The sequence below is a fragment of the Chelonia mydas genome, chromosome 14 (genome assembly GCF_015237465.2).
Source record: "Chelonia mydas isolate rCheMyd1 chromosome 14, rCheMyd1.pri.v2, whole genome shotgun sequence".
Lineage (NCBI taxonomy): Eukaryota > Metazoa > Chordata > Testudines > Cheloniidae > Chelonia > Chelonia mydas.
The window spans coordinates 22786136-22807401 of record NC_051254.2 but is presented as its reverse complement, the minus strand read 5'-3'; the positions used below and the strand labels follow the sequence as shown (position 1 = coordinate 22807401).

At 44.6% G+C, this 21266-nt stretch overlaps 1 protein-coding gene across 1 annotated transcript in view; it reads left to right on the top strand.

Moving 5' to 3' along the window:
• Window positions 1-375: 375 nt before the first annotated feature.
• The window catches only part of NTN1 (netrin 1), a 233857-nt gene continuing 212966 nt past the window's right edge, over window positions 376-21266 (top strand). Inside the window, exon 1 of the mRNA XM_043527741.1 lies at window positions 376-612. The gene's annotated coding sequence lies outside the window, so the exon portion shown is untranslated. The remainder of the gene's footprint in view (window positions 613-21266) is intronic.

Here is a 21266-nt window from a genome sequence, read left to right as displayed (position 1 = left end):
GTTCCTGTGAGGAGAGTTTTAAATCATGCATTCTATTCTTCCACCCATTCTCTGTGGTATTTTTGTAACCTTCGGCACTGGGCAATGCAAACCATGCCAGGTATGTTTGTGCGCTGGGAAGTTTTTGGAACAACACCCCCACACACACACGCACACTCCCCCTCCCTCCTCCTTTATCTTTTCATTGAAAACAAAACTGGCCCAAGAGAATCAACTGGTTGATCATTTTTTGGATGTGCAAGGGTTCCCTGATTTAGCCCTTTGGAGCTCACAGAAGCATGAAATCCCTAACAGTCTCCCTCCCCAATGGCTCAGCCGAAGGCAAAATGCCACAGCAGACATGGTACAAATTTCAGCTACACAGCCTGCCCATTCAGAGCCTTGTTCCCACTCCTTAGCTCACTGTGTCTCCTTTGCAGCTCTGGGGGCTTCTCTGCAGGTAGAGGACTGCTTTGCAAGGAGGAGAGTCGGCTAGACACCACGTGGTGGGCTATTTTGGAAGAGCATCTTAAAGGGGACGTGCTCCCCAAACTCTTGATCATTCCCTGATTGTGAGACCTAAATAGCGGAATACACTAATACTTCCTCCAGCACTGGGCTGTCTCTCAGAAGGTAAGAGCCGGCTGCAGTCTGCCTGGAGGAGATCCAGTGCCTTTTATTTGATGTATAATAGGATGACAGTGCTCCTGCTTCTCGTTCTGCTTTCTCTTGTTTGACTCTCCTGTGGGCTAAACTTTGTGCGTGTGTATCTGTGTCCGCTCTATCGTTTTCCATGCAGGCTGGGGTCTAGATAATTGTTTGTCTCGTTCAGGCACAAAAAGCCCCGTGTCTTTTCGTGGGGGCTTGTTTACTATTGTGAGAAAGGAGACAAAATAAACGACGGGTTTGGAAAGTCAGACATAAACTCCTCCTGGCCCTGGAGGACATAAAAGCAAAGCCTGGTGAATATCTGGGTCATGAGATTCAGTGTCCTTGAGTTTGAAGTTTGGTGTCTTTACCCCCTTTCTTTCAACTCTTTTTTCCTCTCTTTTTCCTTTCTTTTTGTTGCCAAAAACAATTTATCAAACTCCTTCTAACTCCTCACCCCCACCCCACTGCTAATCGTGTTCACTACGTTATTAGTGCAAGCCGATTTTATTTCCCTCTGACATCATTTTCCACCTGAAATCTGAAAGGTCATCGCTGCTTTATAAAAGTGTGTTGATTTCTGAGCGACAGGAAACAATAATTTAAAGCAAGTCACCCAGTGGCTGGAGGGGCCTGGGTTTTAGAGAATTCCCCCGCAATGCCGAACCAAACAGAACTCCTACCCTTTGCCCGCTATCACCCCAGTCAGAATGTCCGCGTTTTCAATCAATTATCTGCATTTAAGATATTACACCGATATTTTCACACCTAAAACTGTTCCCCCTACCTCGCCGCCCCTCTTTCCAGTCCCCATCGCCTTGATTCAGCCCTTGGTAATTAATTTGGCATTTCAGAATAGCTACTGGGCTGGATAATGCCTGCATTCATCTCCCCAGCCTAATCTGAACAAAATCTGGAAGAAAAGCTTTCAGAAAGACAGAAAATGCCATTCGGTTACTGTTCAAAAGAACTGTCACTCTATAGGAATAAATCGCTCCTGATTATTTCAAACTGGGGTCTTCTTTGGATTTCCATAAAACTTACAATTACTTGGGGGAGAAAAAAAAGCTTTAAAATAATTTTTTTTTAGAGGGTAAAATTTTATCGTGTTCTCCTCCCCTAAAAATAAAAAGAAATATAGTTTGCAGACAGATGTGAAAATAATAGTTTATTGCTAAAAATAGAAGAAAAAAGCTGTAAAGAATGCAAACATTGAAAGTTATTTGACTTTTGAAATAGTGTAGATTTTATTAAAAGTTGCGATTTAAATACATTACATCGAGTTCCCCCTTTCTCCCCCTCCCCCTCCACTCCTTTCACCTCGGACGCACCCTGGCCTCAAATCCGAGGTGACAGGGCAGGATCTAAAATTGAGTCCCCACAAAATGATCACAGTATCAGAGCAGTAGAACGTATTCATTTGCCCTTAAACTCTGAGAGCGATCAAACTTCCATATCTCTCGGCAGGGCCGTCGTTTTCTGCACTTCATAGCCTGGCAAAACTCCTCATTGACTTTACTGGGAGCAGAATCGGATCCCGTTAATTTCAGGGGAGTTTCCGCGGAGGCAGAACTCCCCTACACCCCGCTTTATAATGTTCAGATTTTCAGGATTCTTTTTAATACTTTGTGTGTCGGTGTGCGGGGGGGTGGGGGTGGTGGAGGGGTGATATAACCCGTGTACAGGCTCCTGTGGGGAATCATATTTAGCCCTGAAACGGACAGAGTAGGCAGCAGCTCCAGTTAGAGAGAAGAAATGGACTGGAGCGAGATCAATGGGTTTCACGTTGGATCTAATTCCGGAGAGGTCTGAACCGGTACCTTTAGGGAAAGGTTCTGAGAGGCTGAGAGACAACGGTGAAATTTAGCTCGAAGTGAGAGTTTTCAGTTTGCAACCGCCCCAAAAGCCCAGTCTGGTCTAGACAGGGGAGATTCTTTTACAGCGTCTCTCGGGTAGACGTGAGCAAGGGCGGTTACCAAAAAGCCAGATGCAAGGATGGTCATGGATAAAAGGAACCCGTAGAGCTATCTTATGCTATCACCCATTGTTTCCTCCCCACAGAGGAATTTTTGCAAGGCAGCTGAATGATGCGAACTTTTTCCGGGTAGCGGGAGCGGGCACAACTGGAAAAAATGCAGCAGGTTTCGCCCAGTCCCCATACCCCTGTGCAGGCAAGGGCAACAAGTGTTTGAAGGCGAGCCTGAGAAAAAGTACTCAGTTTTAAGTACACAATTCGCTATTTCTTTCCCGAGATTCACGAGAAAGGGGGGAAGAAACCCATCGGAGAGCACGCACCATGGCCTCACGGGCTCTGCGGCAGGCGTTGCAGTTTGCACAACTTAAAAAAAAAAAAAAAAACCACCACCAAAACGGGGGCGAGTTTTTGCCTAGATCCAGCCCCAATTATCAAATAGGGCCGTTTTGATCAATTCCCGCTTCGCGCACGGCGACAAGAAAGAAAGAGGTTAAAAGAATCCCCTCGGTTCAAAAGAAAACGCTGCCGTGACATGACAAACACTTTTCTTACGTAGTAAATTCTTCCCTTGCAAGCGATTCCACAAACACTTTCTGCTTAGCGGGCATGCCGTGTCCTCAGAGCCTTTAACGAATTAAGGAAAACATTAAATAGATCCACCGATGGAAATTCAGCCTTCTGTATCAGTCAGAATTAACTATCTATCCACCCGATCGATCCCTCTCTCTAGCTGACTGAATTTCCCTTTCTGAATATAAATATATATTAGTGTATTTGTAATGGTATATCCCTCTGCAAACTGATCAATTAGATCTCTCTCTCTCTCTATATATATATACACAAATGAATATATATATAATTCATTTGCTATATGTTTTTCTCTCTGAAAGTTACTCAATGAAACCCTCTTCCCTGCATTAGCAGTTCATAATTTAAACCGCCCAAATTAAGATCCCGTCGGATTCGTTTGCATCTTGTGGTTATGTTGTTCCATAGCAACCCAACCCCAGTGTTGGGGCTTTTAAAGCAAATATTCGCCGCCGTTTGTTTGCTGGCCGGGTTTCACGCCACCGGCCCCTTTCCCCCTAGCTCTTGGCAGCGGATGGTTTCTTCACACCCGGCACAAATCTGCGCAGGACATTAACACTAGAGCTGCAGGCACCGGCTCCTTCTCCATATAACGCGCCGCGCGCCCCAGGGCGGTCCGGGGGGTGCCCTGCATGCTGACCAGGATTGCAAAGCCGCGGCCCGGGCTCGAAAGGCCCCGAGGGCATCAGGGATCGCGGGTTTTCTCCGAGCGGACAGCGCCAGCTTGCCGCGGCCAGGAGGCTGCTCGGAGCTCCGGCTGCGCCCGCAGCACGTGTCTGCCTCCCGCCGAGCCAGGGCGCCGCGCTCCGGGGCCCTCTCGCTCAGCCCAGGCCGGCCCGAGCTCCGGGATCGCTTCCTGGGGCCTTCCCCCGGGTTGCGGGCTCCATGCGGCGCAAGGAAAGTCGCCGTCAATCCCCCTCCTCTAACCCATCTTCCCTCCCATCGACCGGCAGCCCCGTCCGCTCCTCCCCGCAGTCAGCGGGACACATGGCCCCCGTGACAGGCTTGGCCCCCAGCCCCCTCTGCGAGCCCCGGAGCCGACGGCTTTTCGGGCAGGCAGCTTCCCTCCTGGTGGGCTGCACAGCCATATGGTAGCGTAGCGCCTTGCCTGATGCTTCCTGTGTCCAGGGCCTGCTCCCTAAGGGGGGGATCCCGCTGCCTTAAAGGGGAGAGGAACCGTGGGGACAAAAGGGGTCTTGTGATGGTAGTGAGGCATCTTAAAGTTTCTATGTGAATATACCAACACAAAAGATTCTGCTTTTATTGTGTCCTATACTGCCGCTGCTGCAGTTTCTTCTTCTTCTAGACTTTTTTTTTTATAACAAATTGATTGCAAAGAAAAAGGAATTTATGAATCTCAGCTGGGAAAATATTTTATTTTAGTAATCAGTGATAATATGTTGCTACCTGCTGTCTGTGTTGCTGATTAGTGATTTAATTTGACATTAAACCCATTGAAAAATATTTCAGCGCAAGGTTAATTTGACATTATATTAATTAATAAATAACAGTTAATAACCATGAGCTGATATATCCTCAGAAGGTTTAATGTCCATTTAAAGTGCTGCCATGTATGTCACCAGGCTCACAGACATGTTGCATGTAGTTATATCTTATCCTTGATTATAATGATGATGGTGATAATAGGCATTTCCCATCTGAGAGTCATCAGTTCCTTTTTCTTTTTGATCAGGGCTTGACGACTGAGATTAGAACATAACCATATGCAGTCAGAACAGCAACAACTCTTATTTCATTCCCCAGTTACAGACCCAATATCACTGGGTTATGTAGGACGCCTTCTCCCTAGTATTCCTTTTTCTTTCAGGAAAGCACATAAAAGAACAGGTGAAGGACTATTTAGATAATTAGATGTATTCATGTTGGCAGACTTTAACAGCTCAGAGAACTGGTAGGTAAGGTCCCATGGGAAGAAAATCGAAGGGAAAAAGCAGCTCAGGCGAACTGGCAATTTCTCAAAGAGACCATATTTAAGGCATAATGGAAAGCTATCCCAGAGCAAAGCAAAGAAAGGAAGAACAGTAAGGGTATGTCTCCACTGCAATTAGACACCTGCAGCTAGCCCATGCCAGCTGAGTCTGGCTTGCAGGATTCTGGCTAAGGGGCACCACAATTAAACAGCCCCTTAGCCTGAGCCCTATGCGCCTGAGTCAGCTGGCTTGGGCCAGCCACGGGTTTTTAACTGCAGTGTAGACAGAACCTAAGAGGCCAATATGCTTACATCAAGAACTTTTTAATGACCTGAAAACCAAAAAGAAGTCCTACAAAAAGTGAAAACATGGACACGTTACTAAGCATGAGTACAAAAAAAATAGTTCAAGCATATGGGGACAAAAGCAGAAAGGCTAAGGTACAAAATGAGTTACAAGTAGCAAGGGATATAAAAGGCAATACAAAGGGGTTCTATAAATGCATTACGAGCAAGAGAAAGATGAAGGCTGGTGTAGGTCCACTACTTAGTGGGGAAGAACAGCTAATAATGGATGACATTGAGAAAGCTGAGGTGTTTAATTCCTATTTTGATAGGGGGAAAAAAGGTTAATGGTGACCAGATACTCAACACAATATTAACAACACAGATGAAGGAACACAAGCCAGAATAGGTTAAAGAGTTTAGATAAGTTAGATGTATTCAAGTCGGCAGGGTCTGATGATATTAACCCTAGGGTTCTTAAGGAACTAAGCAAAGAAATCTTGAAACTATTAGTAGTTGTCTTTGAGAACTCATGGAAGACGGGTGAGGCCCTGGAGGACTGGAGAAGGGCAAACGTAGTACCTGTCTTTAAAAAGGAGAACAAAGAGGACCTCAGGAATTATAGACCAGTCAGCGTAACTTTAATACCTAGAAAGATACTGGAAAAAAATGATTAAATATTCAATTTGTAAGCACTTAGAGGAAAATAGGTAGTAAGCAATAACCAACATGGATGTGTCAAGAACAAATCATGCCAAACCAAGCTAATTTCTTTCTTTTACAAGGTTACGGGCCCAGTGAACAGGGGAAAGCAGTAGATGTGCTATGTCTTGATTTGTATGTCCCATATGACATTCTCATAAGCAAACTGGGGAATGTGGTCTAGATCAGGGGTTCTCAAACTGGGAGTCATGACCCCTCAGGGGGGTCGCGAGCTGTCAGCCTCCACCCCAAGCCCCGCTTTGCCTCCAGCATTTATAATAGTGCTAAATATAAAAAAGGTGTTTTTAATTTATGGGGGTGGGGGTCGCAGTCAGAGGCTTGCTGTGTGAAAGGGGTCACCAATACAAAAGTTTGAGAACCACTGGTCTAGATGAAATTATTATAAGGTGGGTACACATCTGGCCAAAAACCATGGTCAGTGGTTCACTATCAAACTCTGAGGGTGTATCTTGTGGGGACCTGCAAGGGCCTGCCCTGGGTCTGCTATTATTCAACATTTTCTTGAATGACTTGGATATTGGAGTGGAGAGTATTGCTTATAAAATTTGCAAATGAGACCAAGCTGGGAGGGGCTCCAAGCTCTTTGGGGGACAGGGTTAGAAACAAAAAGATGTTGACAAATTGGAAAATTGGTCTGAAAGCAATAAAAATGAAATTCAGTAAAAACAAGTGCAAAGTACTACCCTTGAGAAGGAAAAATCAAAGGCAGAACTCCAAAATGGGGAATAACTGCTGAAAAGGATCGGGAGGTTATAGTATATCACAAATTAAATAGGAGCCAACAATATGATACAGTTGCAAAAAACTCTAATATACTGGGGTCAATTAACTGAAGTGCTGTACATAAGACACATGAAGTAATTGTCCCTCTCTATTTGGCACTGGTGAGGCCTCAGCTGGAGTACTGTGTCCAGTTTGGGGCATCATACTTTAGGCAAGATGTGGACAAATTGGAGAGAGTCCAGAGGAGGGCAACAGAAATGATAAAAGGTTTTGAAAACCTGACGTATGGAGAAAGGTTAAAATAAGTGGTCATGTTTAGCCTTGAGAAAAGAAGACTGAGATGGGACCTGATAACAGTCTTCAAATATGCTAAAGGGGCTGTTCTAAAGAGGAAGGTGATCAATTGTTCTCCATGTCCACTGAAGGTAGGTTAAAAAGTAAAGAGCTTAATCTGAAGCAAGGGAGATGTAGGGTAGATATTAGGGAAAAACTTTCTAACAATAAGGTTTATTAAGCTCTGGAATAGACTTCCAAGGGAGATTGTGGGGTCACTGGGGGTTTTTAACAAGAGGTTGGACAAACACCTGTCAGGCACGGCCTAAGTTTACTCGGTTCTGTCCTCAGCACAGGGGGCTGGACTAGATGATCTCTCAAGGTTCCTTCGTGCCCTACGTTTCTATCATTCTATAATCCAAGATTAGGGAGTGACACTGAAGCCCTGGCAAATTTCAATTATTCATTGGCGCTGGAGTCTTTGTATGCCATGGGGTATCTCTGTAGAGACTGCAGCTTTGTTTTTGCCATTTAAACTCATTATTTTGGATACTGAATTGGCGTTACAGATTCACAGAGTATAAACCCAGAAGGGATCACTGTGATCATCTCTAGATCATTTAAAAAAAACCTGGCTAGTGGACACATCATGCCCCAAGCAACATACATGGCTGGAGATTTCTCTCCTTGTGAGTTAAATCTGAGCATTTTATCTGTTGAATGTGTGTGCACGCACCCTATTAAAAGGCCCAATCCCGCTCAGCCTTACTCATTCAAAATAGTCAATGAAATGGGAGTTTTATATATGTAAGGAAATGTTACTCCTACTTATCACCTCTCCAATCTGATCAGTGTAGTCTGTGCTGCTCTGTACTCCAATGTCAAGCCAGTTCCTGCCCCAGAGATCTTAAAATCTAGAAGGAATGGGTAAAAATATAGGACTTGGCCCGGAGAAGTGCACAAGTCTCGTTTGAAAGCCTAAGTGAAGGTCTGAATTTAAAGGGCCCAGAGCTGGGGCTGAAGACCCTAGTGAGGGCAGATAGACAGGTTTGTTGCAGTTTTGCTACCCCTGAAGGGATTCACTTTGATTGTATGACCCGGCTATGCCACTCCTGTCAAGAACAAATGGATATAAACTGGCCACCAGGAAGTTTAGACTTGAAATTAGACGAAGGTTTCTAACCATCAGAGGAGTGAAGTTTTGGAATAGCCTTCCAAGGGAAGCAGTGGGGGCAAAAGATCTATCTGGCTTTAAGATTAAACTTGATAAGTTTATGGAGGAGATGGTAAGATGGGATAACATGGTTTTGGTAATTAAATATTCATGGTAAATAGGCCCAATGGCCTGTGATGGGATATTAGATGGGGTGGGATCTGAGTTACCCAGGAAAGAATTTTCTGTAGTATCTGGCTGGTGAATCTTGCCCATATGCTCAGGGTTTAGCTGATCGCCATATCTGGGGTCAGGAAGGAATTTTCCTCCAGGGCGGATTGGAAGAGGCCCTGGAGGTTTTTCGCCTTCCTCTGTATCATGGGGCATGGGTCACTTGCTGGAGGATTCTCTGCTCCTTGAAGTCTTCACACCACAATTTGAGGACTTCAATAGCTCAGACATAGGTGAGAGGTTTTTCACAGGGGTGGGTGGGTGAAATTCTGTCGCCTGCGTTGTGCAGGAGGTCAGAGTAGATGATCATAATGGTCCCTTCTGACCTTAGTATCTATGAATCTATGAATCTATAAATGAGGCTGATAACCTACAGGGGTGCCGGGAGCAGGAAAAGGCCTGTAATACTGCATGCAGCCGCCAGAGGCACTCAAGAAGTGAATGCTCCCAATAATATATAATAGACTCTTACTAGTTCAGACTAATGACAAGACTGTTACAAATTATTGACTATTGTGAATTACCAAGCAAGTTATCAAATACTGTAAAAATCAAGACTAATGCATCACCAGATGTACTTTTTCCACTTATTTTGACAATTGTTCAGCATGGTTTATGGCCACCCACTATAAGGCCCTTATAAGCATAGTACAGTATATTGTAAAAATAACAAAATCTTAGAAGTATGAGCCCTCACTGCTATGGCACCTCTACTAGTAAATCTTTACTGACAGGTGTTTAGAGACTGCCTGGGTTTTTTTGTAAGGATCATAAAGTGTGTGGATTAGAGAAATGCATCTGAGAAAGGTTCTACAAGGTGAGTATCAAATATTCAGTTAATGAAACCTAGTATATAAGAACAGCAATTAATTGCATTCCGTTTTGCGGTAATTATGGCCCCATTCAGCAAGGTATTTAAACACATACCTAACTTTAAGCATGTGAGTAATTCCATTGATTTTACTGCGACTACTCACATGCTTAAAGTTAGGCATGTGCTTAACTACTTTGCTGAATTAGGGCCTATAAATGCCCACCTTATATCAAAGTCAAAGTTTGCTCCAAGCTACAGATGGTTCATGAGGCTGACACAGGTGCATCAGTTTCCATAGCCATCGACACACAAGGGAGTGTTTTGGCCAGCATCATATCTGACCACCTCTCGTGCCTCTAACCTAATGGATCAGGCACTTGTTTTGCAGCTGGGTGAACTGGAGAAAGCCTTTGAGTGTGAGATCGTCCAACCCACAACTGCAGTCAAGAACCTTAACAACTCGGCCACCGCTCCTCAATCTATATAGTAAAGTCAGGATGGGCAGAATTCGATATTTTTTTATATAACTTTGATGGATCGTGTCTATTTTCACTTTTAAGCATTTTTAAAATTTTTATCAATTTAATTTTCATAGTTGTGCGAAATTATGGGTTTTACCATTCTTATTTGATGACACTAGATGCTGAGATTCAAAATGTTAAAGTTTTATAACTGTTAAAACACTAATTTGTCAACATCATACATCAAAATACACAAAGTAAATGGCCTTAAATCAAACCCTAATCAATTCTCAAGCAGCACTTTTCTTACTTTGCATATCTGTAAATTTCAATTATTATGGATGGAAATATTTTTTCATCAGTGTGTGTGCATGGTGAAGTCGATCGACATTTACAGATAAAAATTGAGTCCTTCCAAGCCTAAGTACAGTGTTAACCAAATAACTATGCATACACATCAGGCATTCTTCACACATCCTTGTTCATGTAAGTATAAAACAAAACCAGTGCACCATGAGGGTGGAGAATCCTGATTTCAAACTGTGTAGGGAAGCAGCTTGAGAACCATACAAAACTAAACACTGCCTGTCACTATGGGCCTGATTCTGATTCCTTGACTCAGGCACCGATCCTACAGAGACTTGCACATGTGCTCAATGTTTTGCACTGGGAGTAGTCCCATTAATATCAATAGCACTACTCGCAATGTGTAAAACTAAGCATGTTCATAAGTTTCTGCAGGATCTGGACCTTAGGCATTGATGGAGAGCGTGGAGATCAGGTCCAGCATCTCAGACTAGATCTTTATTGAAATCAGTCATAAAGCTCTCATTGATTCCAGTGCAAGCAGTACAGGTGCCAAATGAGCAAACAGGTCATAACTCTGCACAGACCAGTCCAAGGGGTAGACAAAGATGCTGCCACATGGGAATGCACCTTTTCACTAAGAAGTTGAAAGCAGCAAATAAACCATATCTCCTTGCACAAAGGGCTTTCAACATGAGAACTCTCACGAGCTGGCACCCTTCCTGTACCATTGCAATGGGCTCATCAGCCTGCTGCTCACGTATGACCTGGCCACTTTAACATCTGTCTACAACTGTAGCAGCAGGGCAGGCTGATGTGTGGATGGAAATACGTTTTTGCAGGTTAGCTGCTTTTTAGGGTGGGACCTAGACTGGGGAAAAGAGAAAATCATGCCACAGTGTCATGGATTTCCATGTTTTACAGGAAGATTATTTTCAAAATGCTGAGGCAATTAAAATGATAATATGATTTGGTTACTATGGCTCCAATTCAGCAAAGTATTTAGCACTTGTTCATTTTAAGCATGTGAGTAGTCCCATTGGAGTGAGCGGGACTGACTTGCTTAAAGTCAGCCAAGTGCTTATCTACTTTGTTAAATTCTTCTTCTTCCTTGAGTTAGTCCCATCAAATGGGGTCCACTCTGCGAGCCCTCTCCCTCCAAAGTGCTCTGCTCAGAAACGTAACCTCTATGGCACTACATGCTAATGTATCTGCCTTTATGACATCCCACCACTTCTTCTGGGGATGGCCTCTCTGACTTTTTCCTTCAGAGTTGGACTTTCCTTCTGTCTATTGGACTTTCTTATCCACTTAGTTGTCAGGACTGAGCTTTCCATGACTGACCATCTGAGCCTGCCCTCTCTCATTTTTTCAGTTGTGGGTGTTACTTTGATCATGTCTCTAATACACACATTCCTCGCATAGTCTTGCTTGCTTGCACGACTCATCCTTCTCAATTGTTGCGTTTCTGTGGAACAGATCTTTTGCTCACATTTCTTCTTTGTTGCCCAGCACTCAGCACCATACACTAAAACTGAACAGACCACTGTTTTGTAGACTTTCCTTTTTAATCTTAATGGTATCTTTCTGTCATGTAGCACACCACTTATCTCTCTCCATTTGAGCCAGGAATTTTTTATCCCAGCTCTAATTTCATCCTCCATTTTCCTGGATTCTGGAACCCAGATACCTCAAACTGCATTTTTGGTATTGTTTGCCCATCTAATTTCAAGGATAATTCTTCAGTGTTCACGATATTGAAATTACATATCATAATACTCTGTTTTTCCTTTGCGTATTTTGAGCCCATGTCTCTCCAACACATTTCTCCATTTATCAAGATCCTCTTTGAAACTATATTTTCCCTCACTGCATAGAATGACAGCATCTGCAAACAGCATGCACCAAGCTGCCTCCATCCGTACGTTGCTTGTGTGGGTATTCAGAACAAGGATAAACCAGAAAGGGCTTGGTGCTGATCTCTGGTGCACTCTGACCTTTTACCCATAGTTCATCTATTTCACTACTAGAGGTTCTGACTATTAATGTTGCACCTATATACATGGCTTGAAAGAGCCACACATAAAGTTCTGGTACCATTTTCTCCCTCAGACCCCACCATATGAGTTCTCTTGAAACCTGGTCAAAGACCTTTTCCAGATCAACCAACACCATGTGAATATTTTTCCTTTTCTCGCTAATTTTTTCTACTAGCTGCCTCAGGGCAAAAACAGCATCTATTGTCGACTTTCCTTCCTGGCATGAAGCCATATTGATTTGCACTAATATCTACTTCCCTTCTTGGTCTCTTATTGATGACTCTCTTCCACAATTTCATTGCATGACTCATCAGCTTTATACCTCTATAATTTGTACCATTGCCAGCAGCATCACCTTTTCCCTTGCATATTGGCTCCAAGATACTTTTCCTTCACACATTTGGTATCTTTTCCCACCTCATGATTGAATTGAACAGGGATCTCAGGAGATGGATGCCTTCTATTCCAAGCTTTTTCTTAGGGATTCCATCTGAGCTTAGGACCTTATTATTTTTCATTTTCTTTCACAGCGTTTGCCACTTTATCTGGCGTGATAGGCTCCACTAGATCTAAATTCATCACTTTGAAGTTGCATTGCTCTCCTGGGTTTTCTTCATTTAAAAGCAGTTCAGAATACCTTTTCCATTGATCTTTTATACGACTCATCAGTCAACACAATACCAGTTTCATCTTTGATGAACTTTACTTCCTTTATATATTTAGTACTTCTGTCCCATGCTTTCACCAGTCTATATGCATCTTTTTCCCCTTTCTTTCTTCCAAGTCTAGCATAAAGTTCTTCAAAGACCTTTGCTTTCGCAACTACATTCCTGGCCAATTTCTTCACTGCCTTGTATTCCCCCAGGTCTCCTTTGCTCCTACTCCTTTGCCAGAGTTTAAACTTTTTTCTCTTATCTTTTATCACTTCTTGTACTTTTTCGCTCCACCACCAAGTTTATTTTTGAATAAAGGTTTTTCCTTTTGATTCACCCACTATTTGTTTAGCACTTTCCAATATATTTGTTACCATAAAATTCCCAAATTTATCCATTCCTTCCTCATGTGTTGCTGACCTCATCTTCTCCATAATCAACTCCCTAAAGTCCTTCTCAGCCTGTAGTGTTTGCCACCTTATCTGTGGTGTTACTCCCTTTGATATTCTCTGTGTCTTCATTTGAAGAAACATATCTAAGATGAGAGGTCTGTGTTGACTCACAAGTCTCCCCTGCAGTCACTTTGCAGTCTTTTATATCTTTTATTTTCCTACGTTGTTAAACTGTGGCCTAAAATTAATATCCTTCCTTTCTAGAGCCAGGCTGCCTTTGTGCTGAAAATTCAACTGAAACCACTTCAGTCTTCAAAGTAGCTTTTTAATAAAAGTAAAGGTGGTTTCCACCAAAAATCCACAGCAAATTTTCCTCATCAAAATTTTGAAATGTTCAGTAATTTCTGACCGATACTAGAGCTGGCAAAAAAAAATGGAGGAAATTATCAGTGAAATAGTTCATTGAATTCCCCCCTCCTCATTTTTGTTGAAACTTGTAAATTTGTGAACAGCTCTATTTCCAATACACAGTATTGTTGCAGGTTTAGTCTGAGATTTCCAAAGCCACCCAAGAGATTTAGATGCCAAGTTCCCATTTAAATTAATGGGAACTAAGTGTACAAATTCTTTATGCTGTTTTGAAATTCCCAGCCCTTCAGAGCTGCTATTTCATGATCTCCAAAGCTAGAAACAAGTGCTGTATCCCATTAGAAAGGGGCAGCCCCAGCTCATCTGTAAAATCAAGGACCCATTTCTAACCCCAGCATTTCATGAGATATATTAGCCCATATTGGATGGATGAGTATTACCAGATGTGCAAATGCAATGTAGTCTGTAGCGGTCCCTCACTGTCAGGCTTGGAGGTAGGCCACTCTGCCTTATCGCATCAGACAGCAAACAGCCAATTGACGCTCTAGAGGCTCCGGCTCTCTGGGTGGGGCCAAGCAGTCTTTAGCCCAAGCCTCTTGGCAGGGGCAGACCGCAATTCACCGTTTATAGCTCTGGCCCTCTGAGCGGGGCAGGGACAGGAGCAGTCTTTTGCCAAAGGCCTCCTGGCTGGGGCAGACAGCAAGTACTTGTCTGGGGCTCTGACCCTCTGAGCTGGGTAGAGCAGCAAGCAGTCTTTAGCGTCAGCCGTCGGGCTGGAGCAGACAGCAATCACAGTCTAGGGGCCCACAGCCTCCTGGTTGGGGCAGGCCACAGACAAGGCACAGGTCTTCCAGCCTGGGGTGAGTAGGCAGCCAACCTGGGGGTGGGGTTGGCGGCAGGGAATCCCAGCCCAGGGCCCTAGCAGTGGAGGGTGGATCCCACCGAAACACACTGATTTGTACTGCGACAGCACAAACCTGACTAACATCTGGTTCTCCTGGGCTGCTTCCTACTGCAGTCCGTTGGCACAGCTTCATGGGCCACACACCCTTAGTGGCTTCTGGGCAGATGGCTGATGGCAGTCCCAGTAACTCCTCTTGTCCGGTGGCAGAGTGTGGGACGGCTCGGGGCCTAGTCTGGAGTCCTGCAGAGGGCTTGAGATGTCTGCCTCGTTCCCTAGGTTGGCCCCAACTGAGCTGTGGGGACCTCTCTATACTTCCTGTCCCGCCTGTGCACTTCTGGCAGGGGCGGGGCTGGTTCGGTTCCACCCACCAGGGCTGTGTAGTGGTCCCTCACTGTCAGGCTTGGAGGGAGGCCACTCTGACTCACTACACAGTCCATTCTGGCTTTGGATAGGACATTCCACATTTGGGAGAAGCTGACTTTGTGTGGCATAAGTTAGGTGCCTGCCTCGCTCCACACCAAATGGAGGAGGAGATGGTGGTAGTGGTGACAGTGCTCATCTTATAACTTTTAGCCCAGTGGTTCAAGCACTCCTCTCAATAGTGTGAGATTCAAGTTGAATTCCCCCCTTTCTGTCAGAGGGGGAGAGAGACTTTGAACAAGGGTCTCCGTCAAGCATTCTCTAGCCACTCGGCTGCGGGATATTGCGATGTGGGGATTCCTCAGTCTCTCCTGTCGAAGCTGTTGCACCGTGAATGCATAATGAAAGAGTGGCTGGAGCAGGGGGCTGACCGCAGACACTCTCACCCAATGACTATTCCACTGTGGATAAATACTAAAATAGTCACTGGGCCCAAGAGAGACATAATGGGTAATCCAGTGGTTATGGGACCACCTGGGAGATGGAAGACCCCACAGCCAGCCTCCCTGCTTCAATTTTTCATTATTTATCCTCAGTACAATGACTTCAACAGAAGAGAGTGAGGGAGCCACACATCAGTATATCCTATAGACCAGTGGTGGTGCACTCTTCCTCTTAAGCATAGCGGGGAGAACTGAACCTGGGTCTCCCACATCCCAGGTGAGTGCTCTAACCACTGGGCTGAAAATTATAAGGTGGGCAACTCTTCCTCCTCCTGGATTTTGAATGGAACCCAATCTAGTAAGCAGCTTCTCTCCATGCCTACAGGGTCAGGCCCTGCACGCAACTTAAGCAGCTGAACTCCTATTTTTCCCCCGGTTTGTGAATTGCTCTAGGGGTCAGGTGGGAGATCGTTGACCGGACAACCACAGGGAGGCAGCAGTGCACAGGTCCAGGGGCAGAATCCTAGGTGCAGAGGGAATTTTTACTCTGAAAAACTTGGGTGCTGAATAAGTTTAGGCACCTGCAGGGTTCAGCGGGAATTCTGCGGGTAACAATGGGTCCCAAACTGGGACTTGTGCACTTAAGTCTGAGGTCTAGGATCCTAAATACTCTTGTGGATCCCACCCTAGGCACTGAGGCCAGATCCTAAAAGCTATTTAGATATCTAGCTCCCACTGAATGGGAGTTAGGTGTCTAAATACCTTTACAATGTGAGCCTCATATACTGTGATGAACAGTGGTATAAAATCCTAAAATGGATACTTGGACAGCTTGTGTGTCACATGGTTGTTTCCGGACTCTAAATCACATTAAAAGAAACTGAAAATACATTAAATCCTTTCTTGATAAGACATTTCCATGAAACTCGTTTCTGTAGTTGCCACAGGGCTGTTGTGTGATGGTGAATTGGGTGGGGAAGTGTCTATGAGGCAATCTCCTTTAGGATGTGGTACCCTCTGAAAACATTTGAGAAGCCCGGGATTCATAAGCAGAGTGAAGAGGAAGGAGTCACAGGTGAATGGTAGATGCAGTTTGTCAGATGGCTGTCACCACTGCATATGCATAAGGGAGGGTCATTAACCATTGGAACAATTTGCCAATGGTCATGGTGCATTCTCTGTCACTGGAGATTTTAAATCAAGACTGGGTTTTGGTTTTTGTTAAAGATACAGTCTGGTTCAAAAGGGATTATTCCAGAATTATCTATGGCCTGTGTGATGCAGGAGGTCAGACTAGATGACCACAGTGGTCTCTTCTGGCCTTGGAATCAATGAATCTATGCATCTAGGAAGTACTGTTTTGGGTGCCTTTGGTTAACAATGAATTGCGGCCCAGTGTATATAAATCTATAGTTGTAAAATAACCATATCTAAACATTTTCTACCTTGTTTTGTCACTTCTAACCACCACTGGAGAGTCAAAAGCCTTCCTTGAATCCTGGGAGCTATTTAATTTTTAAAAAATCCCACAAGGAAAAAACAACCAAAATGTCATTTATATATTCAGACACTCCAAAGCATCCTGTTTCCCATATTATTCCTCCTTCCTGGGGCACCAGATGCTGCAGCTAAAAACTCAGATTGTTCCCAAATGAGCAAAGCAAATAATTGATTTTTCGGTTCAGAAGGTGAAATAAAAAAATCTGTTCATTTTGAAAAAAACTGACTTTGCCCTGTTTTTTCTGATTGAAATGAAAAACCAAAAACCAAAAAACAACGGGGTGAGTGGATCAAAATAAAACATTCTGACTGTCGATTTGAAATGATATTGTGAAAAGAAATGTGCAATCAAAATGACACTTTTCCTTCTGAAAATACCATTTTGAGTCAACACTTCATTTTGAAATTCATTTTGATTTTTTTTCAAAATGAATCATTTTGATATTTCAAAAATTGTTGTTGTCAGGGAGGGTTTTCAGCCATAACTGTTTGCTGAGTTTGGCCCAAATTCATGAATAGCTGCAGTGCCCCCAGAATGCTTTTTTCAGCACATTTACTATTCACCAAAAAATCTTCACCCAGCTCTATTCCCAGCCCACTAAGAGGAAAAGGTCAAAATGGTGCCATGTAAACAAAGTGTACAGTGGGTTAGATCTGGATACATTATTTATCCTTGCTCCTCACTGGTGACCCTCCATAACCCAGAAGTGGATCTCCCTCCTCTGCCACTGGTGGGGGTTATTAGGCCATCTGATGAGAATAATGTGTCACTCTATTCTGGGTGAAATCTTGGCCCTATTGATGTCAGTGACTACAGTAGGGCCAAGATTTCACCCTATATTTTCTTCTGAGCAAGAGACTCCCACATATGTCTTGGATTTCCAAAGAGCAGATGAAATTAACAGGGATTTGGCCACCCAACTCCTTTAAAACCCCAGCCATAAAGCATGTATTAGCAGGTACTCACAAACTCACTTGTCTGTGTACACTGCTATAAACACAGACACCCCATTCTCAGCCCAGCCATAGCGGCTGGATTAAGCCTGCCTCTCTCTTTCACTGCACTTTATTATTATATATTGTTTTCCCTCTTCCAAAAGCGTTCCCCTAATTGTGCATGTTATTTGTATCAGTTGATTGTGGGGCTGGTCATGGAGCACTGAGTAATTCATAGTGTTTGGACAAGACAAACATTGTTCTGTCCCTAAGCAAACCTCCAGGAAGGTCAGCCCAGTTCATCCCATTGCTGTGGAGAGCTAAAAGTATCCAGATGATGTGAAAATCAGACCCTTTTCATGGAGAGGAGGGGGAAAAACAAGCATGCAAGCACACATCAACAAGTCCTGACATTCCCACATTCTGCTCCTTTCCATTCACCTCCCATTGTTTTACCAGCACAAAGTTGCCCCAAAGCCTTTGTCAGGCTATATTTAAATAATGAACTGGGCTTCCCTCTGGAAACCAGGGCAGAGATACAGGCAGCCAAGTCATGTGCTTTGCCATCTGATTCAGGAGGAATATTCAGTAGCAGAAGAGAAATAGTTCTCTTCAGCCGAATGTGACACACTGTACCTTATGGCACCTTAGAGACTAACAAATTTATTTGGGCATAAGCTTTCCTGGGCTAAAACCCACTTCATCAGATGCATGGAGTGAAAAATACATCTGATGAAGTGGTTTATAGCCCCAAATAAATGTGTTAGTCTCTAAGGTGCCACAAGGACTCCTTGCTGTTTTCGCTGATACAGACTAACACGGCTACCCCTCTGATACTGTACCTTGTCCTTGTTCATGGCTGTCAGCTTGGCGCTGAATTCCTGTGGGTTTGGTTTGAAGGAGGCAAAAGGAGAGCGTTAATCATTCATGTCAAATGGTTTGTTTCATTGATCAGGTTCATAAACAACCATTTTTCAAACAACAGCAACTTGATCTGGAGTAGTTTAGCTAGAAACATATGCTAGAGTTGAAGACAACTGAAGAAGTACTTGCTGTGAGTTGTCTGGCCTAAGAAATCCCTCGCTGGGCATTTAAAAGACGAGCTGTAGTATAATGAATAGGAATGTGTTATGCAAAGGTCTCCCATTTACAGTGTTTGCTACAGAGGAGGTAGAAGTTAGTATCCGCCGTCCCTGCTGATACACCACCCGGCAGATTTCACTCCGATACCCGTACAATTCTCTTAAATGCTCCTGCTACTTATTTAACTAAATTAGAGAAATACCACAAGACGGTGCTGCCTTCGGTGTAGAACCAAGGGCTGGATCCTGTCGGCCTTGTACTGCCAGACTTCGGCACTTGGGTGTCACTGAATGCAGTTGTTACGGATTTTTATACTGAATGAATCCGGAGCGCTGGGGTCTAACCTTACACGGGCGGGGGTTAAAAAAGAAAACTTCTTCCTGCTGTCTAACAAAGGAAATCTCTCTGTTTCTCCTTCCTTCAGTACCACTCACCACACCGCCCCCCCCCGCCGACACACACACCCCCTCCCAGTCACTTTACCCCTTTCCTTTCCTAAGCACAAATGTCTGAGCTTTCTAACAACCTCTCTGGGAGGGTCTTTGCGTAGCTATCCCAAACCGCGTGTGGGAGCATCTGCCTCTGGGTCCGCTCCCGTACCGGTGACCTGGCTGATCCAAAGGGGACGGGTGTGAGCTGCAGCCGGCCACCGCTGGACGAGTGGCCAACGAAACAGGGACCCCTTTGTGCTGACTCCAGCGATGAGCTGTCTGAACTCTGGGCTGCACCGAGCGAGGCCGGCGGGAATGCGCGGGGTAGCTGTACCTGACCCCCCCGCCCCGCCCGAGCTAACGGGAGAGGTCTTAAGGGTAGCCCGCCCCGCACTCACTTTCCCCAGCCCTCGCCGGGGGTCCCGCTCCAGCGCCCACCCGAGCGCTCACTCATGTTACCAGGAGGAATTTTGCATCAGAAAGTGCCCACCTGAGCGGCGCTTTCCCACGCGGTCCTAGGTGAACTGCCGGATCGGGCCCCCGGGTGCGTCGCCTTTTTTTTTTTTTAATACAAAAAGAGGCTAATTAAATAGGGCCACATCCTGAAGGTCCTGATCCGGCAAAGCCGTAGCCGGCTGAAAAGTTGTCGGAGGAGTCTCTTTCTTTCTCTCTGCAATCCATGGCATGAGCAAGGACTAGTCACTTGGGTTAGGATTTGAAGGATCGGGCCCTCAGGCAAAACTCCCTTGAGATCCGGCAATGGGACTTCAGTTTGTCACGAAGGGCCCGCTGTTTCCATAGATGGCAAGTGATCCCCCCCCCCCCCGACTCATCTTAATGGGCATTAGATAGTTATTGAAGACAGAATAGATTAAAATATATTGCATTTGCTAAACTGCAGCAAAACCATCTTTTAAAAAATTCCCTGGAGAGCGAAACCGACTAGCACGGTCAGCAGTCACCGAGCATGTGAACAAAGCACAGGAATCGCGTAAACAGCCGCCGCTCCTCCGCGTCGGTTCCCAAGTCTCCCCAGTTATCCAAAGGCCAGCCGAGAGAACTCGTTTAAACCTGCGGCGTCCCAGGGCCTCTCGAGTTCACTTCGAACTATTTTACATTCGTTTTTTTGTCATCTCTGCACTTTTAAATCTAAGAATAATATTTTATTCCAGAGAAAGCGATTTGTACCGGATCAAATCGATAAAGCCACAACGACGTAAAACGATGCGAACAAGCGGCTAGAAACTTTGACATTTACACGACGGTTGCCGACCGAGCATGAACAAATAGACATAAATAAATCCAGGACAAGATTAATCAATAAATGCAGTTCCAGTGGTCGGCTTTTATTAAAGGGTCGATCTCCACTCTCAGGTTGACGTTGTCTGCAAAGCTCCTCAATTGAAAAATGCACCTCCCGCTGATTTAGCTGTGACATACTTCTTGCTAACTCAATCCTGGTTTACACTGACTGCAGAGTGTTCCGAATCGTTAAATTAGACGGTAGTCCCGGTGTAATTGTGTGACATTTCGTATGATTTTTTAAAATTACTTTGATGGTAAAGAGGGCGAAAGAGGCCTGGTTTTTGTAAATACACTCTCGGATACTCACATATATAAAATTCATACACGTGTATAGTTATATGTAATAAGCTGCAGACACACGATTACGCATGTAATATCTCCCAGTGCCTAGCCACGCTTTTCACTGCATCGGGACCCCTTAACTAGACCGACTGGAGACTTTTGAAAGACTCAAACGAGACTTTTGAAACCGGAGTCTCTACTGACTTGGGAAATCAATCAAAGAAAACAGGAGGGGATGGGTCGGAGGGTCTAGTTTGTATTTTAAATTCTAGCTCAGCTTTTGACTGAGTGTGAAAGTGTCATTGGACCAGAGCTAAGAAAACAAATCGGAGCAACCCCGCAGCTTCCACGCTGCGTAACCTATCATTTTAACATCAAACCCACCGCCCAGCCCCTCCTCCCCCTAGCCCGCGACCACGCCGCTGGCCTAGGTGTCAGTTTCACGGACTAGAAAAGGATCAGTCAGACCGCATCGTTCGG